The sequence below is a fragment of the Aotus nancymaae genome, unplaced genomic scaffold (assembly GCF_030222135.1).
Source record: "Aotus nancymaae isolate 86718 unplaced genomic scaffold, 86718_ANA_hifiasm-v0.15.2.pri h1tg000014l, whole genome shotgun sequence".
Classification (NCBI taxonomy): domain Eukaryota; kingdom Metazoa; phylum Chordata; class Mammalia; order Primates; family Aotidae; genus Aotus; species Aotus nancymaae.
In genome coordinates, this window is record NW_026988425.1 from 79,451,342 (window position 1) to 79,469,725 (window position 18,384).

The following is an 18,384-nucleotide window of genomic DNA, read 5'->3' on the forward strand; positions in this document are numbered from 1 at the left end:
ACCCCTACCTTTGTGGAGCTTTCATGGTACCATTATGCAATGCAGTGGAGTCAGTCTTGAAGTTTTCTTTATTATATTTATCATAAGATCTTAGAACTGTGATTACAGCATCTTGCAATTAAGCTATATATGGTACTCTGTGGACTGTTAACAAATATTAATCAAGGAGACTAATAAGTCCTAAGAGAAGAAAGCTTTCTGTTCTATTTTTTATTAACTATTCATGGTAATGCAAATCAACAACTATAAATCAAACGCATTCTTAGAAGTTGTTAGTTGGCAGCTAGGCACGGTGGCTCACACCGGTAATCCCAGCACTTTGGGAGGACGAGGTGGGTAGATCACAAGGTCAAGAGATCAAGACCATCCTGGCCAACATGGTGAAACCCCATCTCTACTAAAAAGACAAAAATTAGCTGGGTGTGGTGGTACATGCTTGTAGTCCCAGCTACTTGGGAGGCTGAGGCAGGAGAATCACTTGAAACCGGGAGGCAGAGGTTGCAGTGAGCCAAGTTCATGCCTGCACTCCAGCCTGGTGACACAGCAAAACTTTGTCTCAAAAAAAAAAAAAAGTTATTAGTTCTTTTTCATAGAACTAAAATTATATTAGGAGCCTTAAGAATAACTCGGTCCCAGTGTAAGAGAATGGATATTGAAGGTATTACTATGTGGTTGGTTTATTTTATAAGTAGATTTGTAATCTTTATAAAGCCATTACTAATTGTTCCACTAGCATAACATATAATTAAAAGGAAGATTTATGGTTCCTACACTATTACAGTAGCAGAGAAAAATGTCCTGCCATAAGGCTAAGAACTAGGAATTGGCTTTGATTTGAACAATGATAATTATTAAGCCAACATCTACAAATAATGCAGGCTAAACTTATAGCTTACTCTTACTTAATATGAATTATTACAACTAACATTTTTTAAACACTGATATTGCCAAGCATCATGCGTTTCATATACATCAACTTTAATCTTTACATTAAGCACCCCCTAAGAGGGGGTATTATTTTCCTATTTTACTAATGAGAAAACTGAGACTAAGGGAGGTGAGGTGAAATTACCTGACCAAGACAATATTTAGGATATGCATTTTGAATCACTGTATCATCTGTCCCCCAAAATGCTAAACTTACTAATCCATATTCAGCCTCCCAAGCCCACAGAATCAAGCCTAGAAGTCAGAGTATAAGGTCTGTAGTACAGTATATAATTCAGCTAACTGAAGCAAATAAATAACTTGAAATTTAAATATATATGTATTTAAATTTATATGTCTTAGGGTCTGAGCTAGAGTTAGCTTTCTTCTTGGCTTTCTACTTTAGCTTTGCTTCACATTCATTCAAAAAAGGAATGAGACTGAAAGCACAGATAATCATAACTAAGCCCTTAGTCATTGTTATTTTATAATGCACTTGGAGAAAAATAATTTTCCTAACCTTCTTTTGAATTCTCTGAGTTAGCCAAACAATCCCAGATAATCCTTTTCTATGACCAATGGGCTAAAATTTTAAACAAAAATATAATTATAATTACAACTATAAACCACACTTGTAGTGTCTTAAACCCATTGTAACTGAGTGTAACAACAGTCTCCCAAATTCCACTTTTCCTTTTTCCTACATTAGCACACTTGCTCTGCTACTCCAGCTATAATTGAAGAAAAATTAACTTTAGCATCACAAAATATATAAAAGGGAAAGAAACCACTTTTTCCACAGCCAGCGCCTTTTGGAGGTGATCCTCATACAAAAATGTGTATTTTGGGTGATTTATACTTGCGATTTTTTTTTAATATAAACGCGAGTACTCATATGGACAAATAATAAAGTAAGCAGAAACAGTTCTCATTAAATTTTCACATTCTAGATTTTTTTAATTAAATGGTGGTGAAAAGGCTGGCATTTAGATTTGACAAAGAGACAAAGGAAATTTTAAAATTTGGCAGCAGACTACCATGGTATGCATTTATGATAGTAATTTTGAAATCTACATGCCTTATTCTGTAAGCAGCCTTTGATAGAGCTGTTTCAAAATGAGTGAGATTTATTTAAATCATTTCCTCCACCTAAAGAACTTGAACTTGACATGGACTAAACTAATCTAACCTGTTTTTCAATATCTAGATTCACTGGGAAGCCAGCCAACCAAGAAGAAATAACAACTCTCTAATGTGGTAGAAACAAAATCACATAAAGCATAGCTAGATGAATATATATATATATAGTCGTGGAAACCCACATTGATCTCAGTCAAAAGTGGGCTGAATTTTATGAATACCCAGTACCAAAAATCAACCTTTGACTAAAAATGTGGAAGAGAAAAGTACAGTTAAATATGTGAATGGAAAATGGGCTTACTTTACATTGTATAGTGAGTCCTTCCGAGGTACGGCCTGACTGAATGCCAAAAGCATCAGGGGGAATTTCTGATAAATATTTTGCCATCCCATACCTGGAGGCTATAATGGGACAGCATCAGGATTAGCCTTGGAACATAGAGGATTCCTTAAGCTAAACAAAAAACATGGAGGTGTGGAAGCAGAAATAGTGCCAGCAGTGCCAGTTCACCAATACAGGTGAACTCTGATTAGAAAGAAAAGTAAGAAGGACAGAAGTTAGACCTACCCTAGAAAGGTCCAATTGGGCTGGCTGTTGGGGCCTCAGGTTTCTCTGGGTAGACTGGAGAATCAAGTATAAATTGGCTACTTGAAAGAGAAGAGACCAAGGAGAAGGAAAAGTCATAAAAAGTGAGATAGACTAGACCAACAATAAATTTAGCTGACTTGATCACTGTGCCTCTGGAGAGACTACCCCAAAATCAAAGGAACAAAATCTAATTGGCCTGAGACATATTTCCAGTCAATAAAATTTATCTTAACCTCACTCACCCTCATCTTTACTAACATAACTATATTTGTGAATTTATTCCTAAAATATATTGTAGATTATCTAGCTCAAACTGTTCAATTAGAGGATATGAAAACTGAGACGAGAAGTATTTAGTGATGGGCCCAAGGTTAGCTAGTAAGTTAGTTGACAGAATCTCCTTCAAACAACTAGGTAAAGTTTCTTATTATTCTATGCCAATGTTCGCCAACCCTTAGTCATTTCTATTTCCTCACCTTTTTGCCTTATCTTAGTATCACCAATACTATCAGTTTTTTTCTGAAATTGACTCAGTTTTTACTTAATACATTTACATAAAGAAAAATAATTTTTTATTATACTTTAAGGTCTGAGATACATGTGCAGAATGTGCATGTTTGTTACATAGGTATACACATGCCCTGGTGGTTTGCTGCACCCATCAACCCATCATCTACATTAGCTATTTCTCCTAATGCTATCCCTCCCCTAGCCCCCGACTGTCCGACAGACCCCGGTGTGTGATGTTTCCGTCCCTGTGTCCATATGTTCTCATTGTTCAACTCCCACTTATGAGTGAGAACATGAAGTGTTTCATTTTCTGTTCCTGTTTTAGTTTGCTGAGAACAATACTTTCCAGCTTCATCCATGTCCCTGCAAAGGACAGGAACTCATTGTTGGTGCCCTGGTGGTTTGCTGCACAGTATTCCATGGTGTATATGTGCCACACATCCCTTATCCAGTCTATCATTAATGGACATTTGGGTTGGTTCCAAGTCTTTGCTATTGTGAACAGTGCTGCAATAAACATATGTGTGCATGTGTCTTTATAACAGAATGATTTATAATCATTTCAGTATATACCCTGTAATGGGATTGCTGGGTCAAATGGTATTTCTGATTCTAGATCCTTGAGGAATTGCCACACTGTCTTCCACAATGATTGAATTAATTTACACTCCCACCAACAGTGTAAAAGTGTTCCTATTTCTCCACATCCACTCCAGCATCTGTTGTTTCCTGACCTTTTAATGATCACCATTCTAACTGGCATGAGAGGGTATCTCATTTTGGTTTTGATTAGCATTTCTCTATTGACCAGTGATGATGAGCTTTTCTTCATGTTTCTTGGCCACAAAAACGTCTTATTATTTTGAGAAGTATCTGTTCATATCCTTCGCCCACTTTTTGATGGTTTTTTTTTTCTTGTTAATTTGTTTATTTCCTTGTAGATTCTGGATATTAGCCCTTTGTCAGATGGCTAGATTGCAAAAATTTTCTCCCACTCTGTAGGTTGCATGTTCACTCTGATGATAGTTTATGTTGCTGTGCAGAAGCTCTTTAGTTTAATTAGATTCTATTTGTCAATTTTGGCTTTTGTTGCCATTGCTTTTGGTGTTTTAGTCATGAAGTCTTTGCCCATGTCTATGTCCTGAATGGTATTGCCTAGATTTTCTTCTAGAGTTTTTATGAGTTTAGGTCTTACGTTTAAGTCTTAATCCATCTTGAGTTAATTTTTGTTTAAAGTGTCAGGAAGGGATCCAGTTTCAGTTTTCTGCATATGGCTAGCCAGTTTTCCCAACAACATTTATTAAATAGGGAATCCTTTCCCCATTGCTTGTTTTTGTCAGGTTTGTCAAAGGTCAGATGGTTGTAGATGTGTGGCATTATTTCTGAGGCCTCTGTTCTGTTCCATTGGTCTATATCTCTGTTTTGGTACCAGTACCATGCTGTTTTGGTTACTGTAGCCCTGTAGTATAGTTTGAAGTCAGGTAGCGTGATGCCTCCAGCTTTGTTCTCTTTGCTTAGGATTGTCTTGGCTATATGGGCTCTTGTTTGGTTCCATAAAAAATTTAAAGTAGTTTTTCCTAATTCTGTGAAGAAAGTCAATGGTAGTTTGATGGGGATAGTACTGAGTCTATAAATTACTCTGGGGACTATGGCCATTTTCACAATATTGATTCTTCTTATCCATGAGCATGGAATATTTTTCCATTCGTTTGTGTCCTCTTTTATTTCCTTAAGCAATGGTTTGTAGTTCTCCTTGAAGAGATTATTCACACCCCTTGTGAGTCGTATTCCTATGTATTTTATTTGCTTTATAGCAATTGTGAATGGGAGTTCACTCATGATTTGGCTCTCTATTATTAGTGTGTAGGAATGCTTGTGATTTTTGCACATTGATTTTGTATACTGAGATTTTGCTTAAGTTGCTTACCAGCTTAAGGAGATTTGGGGCTCAGATGACAGGGTCTTCTAAATATACAATCCTGTTATCTGCACACAGAGAAAATTTGACTTCTTCTCTTCCTATTTGAATACCCTTTATTTCTTTCTCTTGCCTGATTGCCCTGGCCAGAACTTCCAATACTATGTTAAATAGAAGTGGTGAGAGAGGGCATCCTTCTTGTGCCAGTATTCGGTGGGAATGTTTCCATTTTTTCCCCATTCAGCATGATATTGGCTGTAGGTCTGTCATAAATAACTCTTATTATTTTGAGATACGTTCCATCAATACCTAGTTTATTGAGAGTTTTAGAATGAAAGGGGTGTTTAATTTTATCAAAGGCCTTTTCTGCATCTATTGAGATACTCATGTCATTCATTCTGTTTATGTGATGGATTACATTTATTGATTTGCATATGTTAAACCAGCCTTGCATCCCAGGGATGAAGCCAACTTGATGGTGATGATAAGCTTTTTGATGTGCTGCTGGATTCAGTTTGCCAGTATTTTATTGAGAATTTTCACAACGATTGTCATCAGGGATATTGGGCTGAAATTTTCTTTTTTTGTTGTGTCTCTGCCAGGTTTTGGTATCAGGATGATGCAGCCCTCATAAAATGAGTTAGGAAGGAGTCCCTCTTTTTCTATTGTTTGGAATAGTTTCAGAAGGAATGGTACCCTGTGAATCCATCTGGTCCTGGGCTTTTTTTGCTTGGTAGGCTATTAATTACTGCCTCAATTTCAGAACTTGTTATTGGGCTATTCAGGGATTTGACTTTTTCCTGGTTTAGTCTTGGGAGGGTGTATGTGTCCAGGAATTTATCCTTTTCTAGATTTTCTAGTTATTTGTGTAGAGGTGTTTATAGTATTTTCTGATGTAGTTTGTATTTCTGTGGGATTAGTGGTGATATCCGCTTATCATTTTTTATTATGTCTATTTGATTCTTCTTTTCTTTTTTATTAGTCTGGCTAGCAGTCTATATTGTTCATCTTTTCAAAAAACCAGCTCCTGGATTCATTGATTTTTTTGAAAGGTTTTTTGTATCTCTATCTCTTTCGGTTCTGCTGTGATTTTAGTTATTTCTTGCCTTCTGCTACCTTTTGAATTTGTTTGATCTTGCTTCTCTAGTTCTTTTAATTGTGATGTTAGAGTGAAAACATCACAATGTCCCTCTAAACCCTGCTTTAGCTGTGTCTCAGAGATTCTGGTACGTTGTGTCTTTGTTCTTATTGGTTTCAAAGAACTTACTTATTTCTGCCTTAATTTTGTTATTTACCCAATAGTCATTCAGGAGCCGGTTGTTTAGTTTCCATGTAGTTATGCGGTTTTGAGTGAGTTTCTTTCTTTTTTTTTGAGACAGAGTTTCGCTCTTGTTACCCAGGCTGGAGTGCAATGGCGTGATCTTGGCTCACCGCAACCTCTGTCTCCTGGGTTCAGGCAATTCTCCTGCCTCAGCCTCCTGAGTAGCTGGGATTACAGGCACGCGCCACCATGCCCAGCTAATTTTTTGTATTAGTAGAGACGGGGTTTCACCATGTTGACCAGGATGGTCTCGATCTCTTGACCTCGTGATCCACCCACCTCAGCCTCCCAAAGTGCTGGGATTACAGGCGTGAGCCACCGCGCCCGGCCTTGAGTGAGTTTCTTAATCCTCAGTTCTAATGTGATTGCACTGTGGCCTGAGAAACTGTTGGTTATGATTTCTGTTCTTTTGCATTTGCTAAGGAGTGATTCACTTCCAATTATGTGGTCAATTTTAGAATAAGTGTGCTGTGGTGCTGAGAAGAATGTATATTCTGTGGATTTGGGGTGAAGAGTTCTGTGGATGTCTATTAGTGCTGATTTAAGTCTTCTAATTACAAACTGAGAAGAATTTAGGAATCACAGCCATCTGGCTTGTGATCCATATCTTTTGTTAGGAGTTAGATATTATATTAATGATTTGTGTTTTTTGAAGCATCTAGCATTGGGGGCCCTTGCCCAGGGACCCCATTGCAGCGAGGTGATAGCTACTGACCAGGCTATGATCTGATACAGAAAAATATTCACACCCTGTGCTCTCAGGGTCTGGCTTCTGCTTGGCTCCATCTTGTACAGCTGGGAGTAGTGCATGCTGTTCAATGATGAAATAGAATAAAAATATGTCTCAACAACTGAAGTATTGGAATACCCAAAATAATTTCATATGGAAAAATAATTACTACATGTAGAAGATATTTTATTCCAGTGACTTGAAGGATACTGAATTGCTTGAAACTATGGACTAGACACCCTGCTATGGTCTATGTCCCACAAAATTCATGTTGGAAACTTAACACCAATCTAGCAGTATTAGGAGGTGGAGCTTTCGGGGAAGTAATTATGTCATAAGGGCTTCACCATTATGAACAATGAATGCCATTATAAGAGGGTTTGATGGAAGAAATTCATCTTCCTTATGCCCTTCAGCCTTCCACCATGTTAAGATACAGAAAGAAGGCCCTCACCAGATACCAGTGCCTTAATCATGAACTTCCTAGCCTCCAGAACAGCGAGAATTAAATCTCTATTCTTCGTAAATTATCCAGTTTCCGGTATTGTATTATAGTAACACAAAACAAAGACACACTCTAATACTAACTCTTGACTGATTACTAAATTCCAGAAATCAGCTCTTTGGTTCAACAGGTAATCAAGCCAATCCTGGAAGACATCGCCTTCTACCTCCAGGGTCAACACTAGTGAATCTTTCCCCACCCTATGCCTACCTTCTGCCCTTGCAGGTTAGTGAGCGTCTCCCTACCAAAAAAAAAAAAAATTAGTCTATAAGTTAGGCCTATAGAAGCCTGATTATACTATGAAGAGCATTTACCTTGGAGTCAGAGACTCAAGTTTGATTAGTTACTTAACTTCATTGCTTAACAGCTATGAAGGCTGGGTGAAATCACACAACACAGCATGTTTTCTAAGAAATGAGGGATAATTACACTTTACTTATGAATTGTTATGAGAGTTCAATTGAATTAACATTTCAGGTTAGTTGGATTTAATTGGTTTAATTCAAATGTTCATTCATTAAAATTTTAATCATTCCCTAAAGTTCTTTCTTCTCTATTCTCCCACAATAATACTGTAAATAGCTCTCCTAAACCTGAGCTCTAAAGTTTACTTTTAAAAAATAAAGCATATAATTAGGATTAAATATTTTAGATTTTAAAGAACGAGGGAACTAAACTGATGAAACCCATTTTTCAAAAATATTGTTTAACGTTAACATATTTTGCTACTAAATCCTATGACTGTTTCTCCAAACAGATTTTTTTTTTTTTTTGAGATGGAGTCTCCCCTTGTCACCCAGGCTGGAGTACAGTGGCACAATCTAGGCTCACTGCAACCTTCACCTCCCGAGTTCAAGTAATTCTCCTGCCTCAGCCTCCCGAGTAGCTGGGATAACAGGAGCCCACCACAACACCCAGCTTATTTTTGTGTTTTTAGTAGAGATGGAGTTTCACCATGTTGGCCAGGCTGGTCTTGAACTCCTGACCTGAAGTGATCCGCCAGCCTCGGCCTCCCAAAGTGCTGGGATTACAGGCATGAGCTACCATGCCCGGCTTCCCAACAGATTTTTTAAGTAATTTTTTTTGAGCTTTGAGAAAATATGATTTATTAGCAATAAACCAATAAATAGTCTATGCAAAAGTAGATGATGTTTCAAAGTACTATTAAGCTAGAATAAAGTACTCAATAAAATAACCGAATTTATTCTTATATATGATATAAATCTTCAGCCAACTCAATCTTTTCAATAAGATATGTTAAGGGACTATAGACTATCCCTAGCATAGTTCAGCTTAGTTACTGGTTTGAAGAGAAAAGAGTGCTTTAGGCTGGGCACGGTGGCTCACACCTGTAATCCCTGCATTTTGGGAGGCCGAGGCAGGCAGATCACAAGGTCAGGAGATTGAGACAAGCCTGGCCAAAATGGTGAAACCCTGCCTCTATTAAAAACACAAAAATTCGCCGGGCGTGGTGGCAAGTACCTGTAATCCCAGCTACTTGGGAGGCTGAGGCAGGAAAATAACTTGAACCTGGGAGGCGGAGGTTGCAGTGAGCCGAGATCACCACTGCACTCCAGCCTGGGACAGAGAGAGACTCCATCTCAAAAAAAAAAAAAAAAGAAAAAAGAAAAAGAAAAGAGTGCTTTAGGATGTTGTTTAAATGTTATATACATACATATATAGTGAGTGTGTGTGTGTATGTGTGTGTGTAAAATGGATCAAGCAATAACCTTCAGCCAAGTATACTCTTAAAACCAAGCAAAAATTTAATTTCATAAGTTATATTAAAGTTGTCTTTCCTAATACATGGTATTCAGCCTATAAAATGTTTCTTTACATTGTAAAACTGTGTTATCACTCTGCAAAATCTCAGAATAAAACACGCAAAGATCAAGAAATCTGCCAGTGTGTCTTCTTCCTATGTAAACAGCTCTTTCTAGATAATCGTGTTTATCAGAGTCTGATAAACTTTTCTCTTTGTACCAAATCTTCTGTTTAAATCAAGTCTTAAACCACCTCTGTGTTTGTTTGAATTCCAAAGTTGACTAAATATAGCTGTTATTCATAGATAACCAAAGGAGTGTTTCTCAAAGTGGTGTCTGATTGTTTTCATTAGAATCAGCTGAGTTGACTGTTAGAAGGATAATTTCCTGGGCTCCACCACCCCAGTCCTACGGTGGTAGAATAATGGCCCTCAAAAATGCCTACATCCTAATCCCCAAAACCACAGCCTATGTTGTGTTACCTGGCAAAGGAGTATTAAAGTTGTAGCTGGACTAAAGGTTGCTAATCAGCTGGCCTTAAAATAGGGAGGTTAGAGTTGGGCACAGTGGTTCACACCTGTAATCCTAACACTTTGGGAGGCCAAGGCAGAAAGATGGCTTGAGCCTAGGAGTTAGAGACCAGCCTGGGCAACAATGTGAGATCTCTCTACAAGAAAATAACTAAATAAATAGAGGGAGAGTCCCGTAGGTTATCCAGATGGATCTAATGTAATCAGAAGTTCCTTAAAGTAGAATAGGAGGCAGAAGAGGAGAACCACTCAGAGGAAAATGTGGCTACAGAAGAAAGGCACAGAGATACCATGCAGTGGCTTTCAAGGAGAACGACACCCATGAATCAAAGCATGTGGGTGCCCTCTGGAAGCAAGAAAAGCGATTCTCCTCTAGAGCCTCCAGGAAGGAACACAGCCCTCCTGACACCGGGATTTTAACCTAGTGAGACCTGTTTGAACTTCGAACTACAGAAATGTAAGGTAATAAATTTGTGTTATTTAAGCCACTAAAAGTTTGTGACTTTAATTCATTAAAATAGCAATAAGAAACTAAAGATATGCACCAAATCAAAGTCTCTGAATATAAGATCAAGGAATGTGCCTTATCAATTTCCCAGGTGAATCCTTTACTCTAACATTTGAAAACAATTAGTCCTGAGGGGTTTAAAAAACAAATTGAAGATATTTTAAAGGAAAGAGAAATTTCTTACCTTTACAATGAAGGCAAAAAAAAGGTGGGGGGACAAGAATAGTCAGGCTTCTGTTTGAAAGACCTACAAACTTGGGAAAGTTAAGAAATAAACACGTTAACTTGTTCAGTGATGTATACTGAACAGTGAACACTCCTTATAATGATTATTAAAATTTTAATTATAAGGCATAGATTATTTATTATTTATTCAAGTGCTATAGGAACCAAAAGAAAAATTAATGTTGGCTGGAATATATTAATTATAGTTGGAATAAGTGGATTTTCAATGGTAAGTGGAATTAAACACAAATGAAGTATTAGTGAAGAAAATATTTACAAAAGCAAAAATACCATGTAAAACCTAAAATGGTGCATTTTTAAAGGATCATGAAGCTAACTTGATTAACATGAGAAGTTGTGAGAAGCTATGAGGAGCTATAAGAAGTCAGTAGCTACCCTGGGGAATTCTGGGAAGTAAAGTTGGATGGTTAGTGTGGACACTGATTATACAAAGCTTTATAAGGCAAAGATTTTTGCCTAAACTATGGACAAATTGTTATTGAATAGAATACTGTTGGGTGTTTTTAAACATGGTTACCTGATAAAAAGCAGTCTTTAAGAAAAATTGATCTTTCAGTGCTATGTACAATAAATAAAAGAATGAACTAAAGTGACCACTTAGTCAGGATGCTTTAGGGTAACTTATGCTTACACTACCTAAGGCTAGATTTTTTTTCTTTTTTTTGAGACGGAGTCTTGCTTTGTTACCCGGGCCGGAGTGTGGTGGCATGATCTTGGCTTGCCGCAACCTCTGCCACCCAGGTTCACACAATTCTCCTGCCTCAGCCTCTCGAGTAGCTGGGAATACAAGCTCATGGCACCATTTTCTGGTTAATTTTTGTGTTTTTAGTAGAGACAGGGTTTCACCATGTTGGCCAGGCTGGTGTTGAACTCCTGACCTCAAGTGATCCACCCGTCTCTGCATCCCAAAGTGCTGGGATTACAGGAGTGAGCCGCTGCACCTGTCCTAGATATTTTAATGACAGACACTATATTAGAGGTGAAGATATCAATATGAACTTATATTTAGCTTAATATAAATACGAATGGATTAGTATACATACATATATTTCCTTGCTTTTTCAGTTGAAATGGCCTGAAAGAAACTATACCCCAACAGCAATAGGCACATCTGGTGCCCAAATCTTGATTGCTGATACAATTCTCCAATAAAAGGAAACAGCAATCCTTGCAGAAATGATTGAGACTATAACTATGGCAATATGGTAGAATAATGTCCTTTTCCACCAGGAGGTCCACATTCTAATTCCCAGAAACTCTGAATATGTCATGTTAAGTGGCAAAGACGAATTAAGATAGCAGATGGATTATCATTATTCTTTATTTCTTTAGAGAAAGAGTCTCACTTTGCTGCTCAGGCTTGTCTCAAATTCCTGGCTTCATGTAATCCTCCTGCCTTGGCCTCCCAAAGTGTTGGGATTACAGGTATGAGCCAACACACCCACTCTAGCAGATGGATTTCAATTTGCTAATTTGCTGACTCTAATATAGGGAAATTATTGTGGACTTTTTTAGGTGGGCCAATGTAATCACAAGGGTCCTTAAGTGTAGAAGAGAGAGGCAGAAGAGGAAAACTAGAGAGATGGCAGCATGAGAATGAATTAGCTTGATATTGCTGGCTTTGAAAGGGAAAGAATGGAGGCCACATGAGGTGGCTCACACCTGTAATCCCAGCACTTTGGGAAGCCAAGGTGGGAGGATTGCTTGAGCCCAGGGGTTCAAGATCAACTTGGGCAACATGGTGAGACCAAAAAAAAAAAAAAGAAAAGGACCTATCCAAGCATGGTGGCATGTCTGTGTAGTCCCAGCTACTCGGGAGGCTGAGGTGGGAGGGTAGTTTGAGCCCAGGAAGTCAAGGCTGCAGTAAGCCAAGATTGCACAACTGCACTCCAGCCTGGGTGACAGAGCAAGATGAAGGAAGGGAGGAGGGAGGGAGAGGAAGGAAGAAAGGAAGAGAGGGAGAGAGAGAAGGGAGGGAAGGAAGGAAAATAGGGAAGAAGGGAGGGAGGGAAGGAGGGAGGGAGGCAAGGAGGAAAGGAAAACAGAACCAAAAGAAAAGAAAACAGAGGAATGAGACCATGATCCAAGGATGTGAGAAGCCTCCAGAAGATGAAAAAGGTAAAAAACAAAATTTCCCCTAAAGCCTTCACAAGGAATGCAGCTCTTTGTTCACCTAAATTTTAGCCCAGTGAAACCGATTTTGGAATTCTTACCATCAGAATTATAAGATAATGAATTTGTGTTGTTTTAAGTACTATGTTTATGGTAACTTGTTACAATAGCAATAGGAAACTAATACAGGCAGGAAATATACAAGATGACGCTAGAGCATCTTATAGTGCCAGAATGTAAGGAAATATTTAAAAGGGGAAAAAAATGAGGTATGTCAAAAGGGACACAGGAGCTGAGTGAAAGAGCTTCCAATGGCTAATGCTGGAACAATTTGAGCAATGAAGTAAATAACAGCATTGTATTATAACCCAAAATACAATATAAATATCCCTGAGTTCATACCACTATAAATGAATAAATAGGCAAGAATAGACCAATTTCTATGTAGAAATTCAAGTAATTCCTGAAGAAACTCTGTCCTCAAAGAGGGGAGTATAGCTACCCACTTCTTAAGTGTGGGCTGCATATAATAGCTTCCTTCCAAACAATACAGTACGGAGAGGGAGAAAGAGAATAACTTTACAGTGGAGAAATCTAACAAACACCACCTCAGCCAGGCAATCAAGGCTAGCATTAGCAACAATAATCATGTTGACAGTATGCACTCCTGATATGATATGATGAGAATGGCACTTTCCTCTGTAGTCTTTCTCCTCAAAACTTATAACCCCAGTATAGTCATGAGAAAAACTGCATACAAACCCCAACTGAGGGACATTCTAAAAATACCTAACTAGTACTTCTCAAAACCCTAAAGGTTATCTATAACAAAGAAAATCGGGAAATTGTCACACCCAAAAGAAGCTTAAGAAGACATTACAACTAAATGCAATGTAATATCCTGGCTAAGTTTATGAAATAGGAAAGACATTAGGTAAAAACCAAGGTATGTCTAAAGTATGAACTTTAGTTAATAATAATGCATCAATATTGTTTGATTTAGTTATTCCAGATATGCCATACTAATGTTAAGATGCTAATGACAGGATAAACTGCATGAAGGGTGTAAGAAAATTCCCTATTTTCTTTGCAATTTTCTATAAATATAAATCTCTTAAATCAAAAGTTTATTTTTAAAATGACAGAGAAATTCTAGAGGAAGAAACATTTTATGCAAGATTTTAAAGGAAATAACAACTGGGTTAGTGATTAATTAGATAAAGCAGATGAAAACTAACGAGTGAGTCATGATTATACCAAAGTTTAGGCCTCTATTGTAAGGAGAATGTAATGCAGTGAGAAAAGAAAGCTTGCTGGTGGTTTTAGCAAATAAGTTTGGGACACAACAAATTTGAGACAAAAATGGATAATCCAAGTGTAAACATAATCAGCAGCTGATGATAAAGAATTGGATGTTGGGTGAACATTTGTAAATGGAAATGTGGATGCAGATTTAGTCAATCAGTAAATACACATGGAACCACTACTTAAAGAGCTCTGTGTGGAGTAGGGGAAGGAAATGTGTACTAAAATGCAAATCAAGGCATATGTCTATATAAAAATAACAAAAAACACTAAATGCGCTTAAATAAGAACCAGCTAAGAGTTCAGTAGACAGAGCCCACCCCCACCCCCATGCACACTCTGTCAGTATGAGTAAAATCACTAATGAAAAGATGATGTTTCCCCCCAAAATTCATATGCTGGGGCTTTAATTCCCAGTGTGGCTGCATCTGGAGATGGGGCCTCTAAGGATGCAGTTAAAGCTAGATGAGGTCAGGAGTATGGAGTCGTAATCTTCTAAGATTAGTGTCTTCATAAAAAGAGACACCAGAAAGCTCACTCTTCCCCTTCCCTCACTGCAAGGTGCGCATACCAAGAAAAAAGGCCATCAAGGTATATGGAGAATGTAGCCAGGAAGGGAGATCTCACCAGACACCAAATTGGCCAAAGCTTTGATCTTGGACTTTCCAGCCTCCAGACTGGGAGAAAACTAATTTATGTTGTTTAAGCCAACAAGCAAGCCTACAGTATTTTGTTTTTGCATCCTGACTGCCTAATACAGATGGTTACAAGAGGGTAAACTGAACAAAATGTGAATAGTAAGAGCATAAAGTAAGACAAGAAAAAAAACCTTCTTTTGTTTGTTTATAAATATTATTGAAAATTTATCTTGTGCCAGACATTGTACTAGATCCCAAGGTTAGGATAATGAACATGATACAGTCTCTACCTGCATAGAACTTACATTTTTTGGCATGTCACAAAAAAGAAATAATAAAAAGCCAGATGTAGATCATGAGAAGTGTTACAAAAGAAGATGAAACAAAGAATAATTACATTCAGTGCAGGTGTGTCTTGAGCAGTCAATTAAGAACTCTGAGGAGATAGCATTTAGGCTGAGACCTGAAGGATGAAAATGAGCTAGCTATGCAAAAATGCTGAGGCAAGAGCTTTGTAGGCAAACAGAACAGGAAGTGCAAATGCCTTGGCATCAGCAAGCACTTTGGGAATTTGAAAAACAGAAGAGAGGCCAATTGTATTGCCACAAAATTATTAAGGGGAACATAAAGGGTAGAAGGTAACATTGTAGAGGTATACAGGAGCCACATCATCCAGACACGACAATGTAAGAAGAATGGACATATTCTAAAGACAATGAGAAGCCACTGAATTAATCTAAGGAAAAAAAGTCTAATTTGTGTTTCTAAGTGATTACTGAGTGAGATGTGAAAAGATATATATTTTGGAAAAGAGCAAGAGAAAAAGCAAAGAAACCTATTTCACATGGTACAGAAAGAGATTGTGGTGATTTAATTTAGAATGGTAGTATGTAGACAGATGGCAGTAGCAAAATCTGAGATATTTTTTGGTGGTAGAAACAAATGAACTAGATGATCAGTTGGATGTAGGGAATTGCAGAAAGAGAAAAATCAAAGCTGATACCTGAGTGTTATTTTAGAAAATGGATGAATAATGGTGCCATACAATAAGATGAGAAGGAGTTGCAAATGACTAGATTTGTGAAAAAAATCAAAAGCTCAGTTTGGGATATTGGGCTAGAAATTAATTTTGAAAACCATGGATGTATACTGTACAAGATACTTAAATCCATGAGACTAAATAAGATCACTTGGGGAGAAAGCTCTGATAGAATTGAAAAGAGGCTAGCTCTGAGCCTTGGCAAAGAGAGAGGGAGTAACAATGAGGTAAGAGGAAAACCAGGAGGATGATGTCACAGAATCAAGGAAAGAAAGACTTTAAGGGTGTGTTTTGCTGGGTCTATGCTGCCAAGTCATCAAATGAGGTAAGAACAGAGCAGCTAGGTTTGGCAATGCAGAGACTGTGGGAGACCTTGACAAAGGCAGTTTCACTGCAGAGATGGAAACAGAAGCTAGATTAGAATGGGGTGAATAATTGGAAGAAAGAAAGAGGTGATAGTGAGCATTGGTAACATGTTTAAGATGTTAAATAGAAGGATTAAAAGTAATAGGGTAGTATCCAGAAACTAATGTGGAATCAGCTGAAGTGTGTTTACTTTTTTTTTTTTTTTTTTAACATGGGGCATGTCAGATATACTAATAGGTATGATCTAACCAGAAAGGGTGAGAGTGATGCTTAGGAGCAGAGGACCAAATTCTCCTAGTCCATGAGAAAGCAAGAGGGGATTACATCCAGAGAAAAGTAGGAAGATTTGCATTTGATAAAGGCAGGGATACTTCCTTCACTGTAACAAAGAGGGCAAAGGTTTTGTTTTGTTAGAATTCATGTGGGAAGATGAGGGAGTTTACCTTCAATTCTTTCTAGTTTCTTTTCTTTCTTTTTTTTTTTTTTTATTTTGAAACAAGGTCTCACTTTGTTGCACAGGCTGAAGTGCAGTGGTGCAGTCATGGCTCACTGCAGCCTTCACAAACCTAGTCATTTGACCTCCTGGGTTCAGGCAATCCTCCTGCCTCAGTCTCCCGAGTGGCTGGGACTACAGACATGCTTCGCCACGCCTGGCTAATTTTTTTTTTTCTTTTTAATAGAGATATGGTCATGCTGTGTTGACCAGGCAGGTCTAGAACTCAAGCAATCTTCCCACTTTAGCCCTCCTAAAGTGCTGAGATCATAAGCTTGAGCCACTGTGCCCAGCAGATAACCTTCTATTTTCTCAGTCAAGCTCAGGGAAGGTGTGTGAAGGGTAAAGTGCAGATTTTCAGCCATCATCCGACAAAGTCAAAAGCAAATTTGCTGGGAAAACATACAAGAATGGTAGGCAGTATTGAATGGCTAGTTGAAGTTTTTATGATGAATTTCAAGTGTTATCAGTCACCCTAGTATCTTCCACCAATGTTCAGCTACTGAAGTTCAAACAAAATAGTAGTTTCAACATTACAATAGAGCTACAGAGCTGCAGCAATGGAAGACTCAGATAAGTGAATTAGAAGAACAGGAGGTGGTAGTCATAAAGTAGGATGCTTCAAATAAAGATTTAGGAGGTGGTTTCATCAGTGGTGATAAGTTCCAGTGGTCTTGTGAATACGTGACAAAGGTTGGGTAGAAGAAGACAGTGAAAGAGGAGAGGTCAAAGAATAGAGAAGCTAAAGTTCAGAATGTTTCATCTACATGGTTCTTGGAATCACTACGAACAATGACAGGAATGAAGATGTACAGGAAGGCAGTGAGTCAGTAGTTGAAGTATTAAGTGAATGAAGAGAAATGAATAGGAAGGTAGATAGGGATTACCACCAAGGAGAATTCATGGGTAGCAAAACTGGATAGAAACCCAGAGAGTACCTGATCAGCTAAGTTTGGAAGGATATTGTCCTAAAGACAATGTAATATGGCTCATATATATATATATATATATGTAAGTATGAATAACTCTATGATAAATGTTTTTATTTTTTAATCATATACTCATCAATCAAGGATTCTGAACATACAATATTTATAAATCACAAATATGCTACTCTGGAGATATAGTTACTACAAAAGAAATTTTGTAGGGTTAAATATATATATCAAATAAACTAAGCCTATTATTTTATTTTATTTATTAATAATACAAACATCTTTACTCTCATAGAAAATTATTAATCATTTTATAATTGAACATACTTTATTTGTAAAAACCCTGATTTAAACTTTGTAATCAAGTGACTTGAAAGTCTGATACTGTTTAGTTTCTATCAGTACATAATTTTTAATGACTTTCCTAACTGAAAAAGAAACGTCACAAAAACATTTGTGTCCAAATGAAAGAAATATAACATTGGTTGTGTTTACCAAATTCTGATACTCATTTTTCAATTCTATTTACCCACTATACAAAAGTTTTCATAACTTTTATATAATAAATATCAATTTATCCTGTCACTAAGCTTTTCTATAAACTCATCAAAAGGTACAATATTTTTATGTAACAAATGAATTTAAAACTCACTGAATTCTCCACAGTGGAGAGATACAGAAGAAAAAAAACTCACTGAATTCTTTATGTGAAAGATTTAGAATAAATTAGAAAAATCTTTTTAGGCATGCAGATAAGGGGATTTTATAAGAGCTGTAATAATTTTTAGCTGTATTACTTAAATATAGAA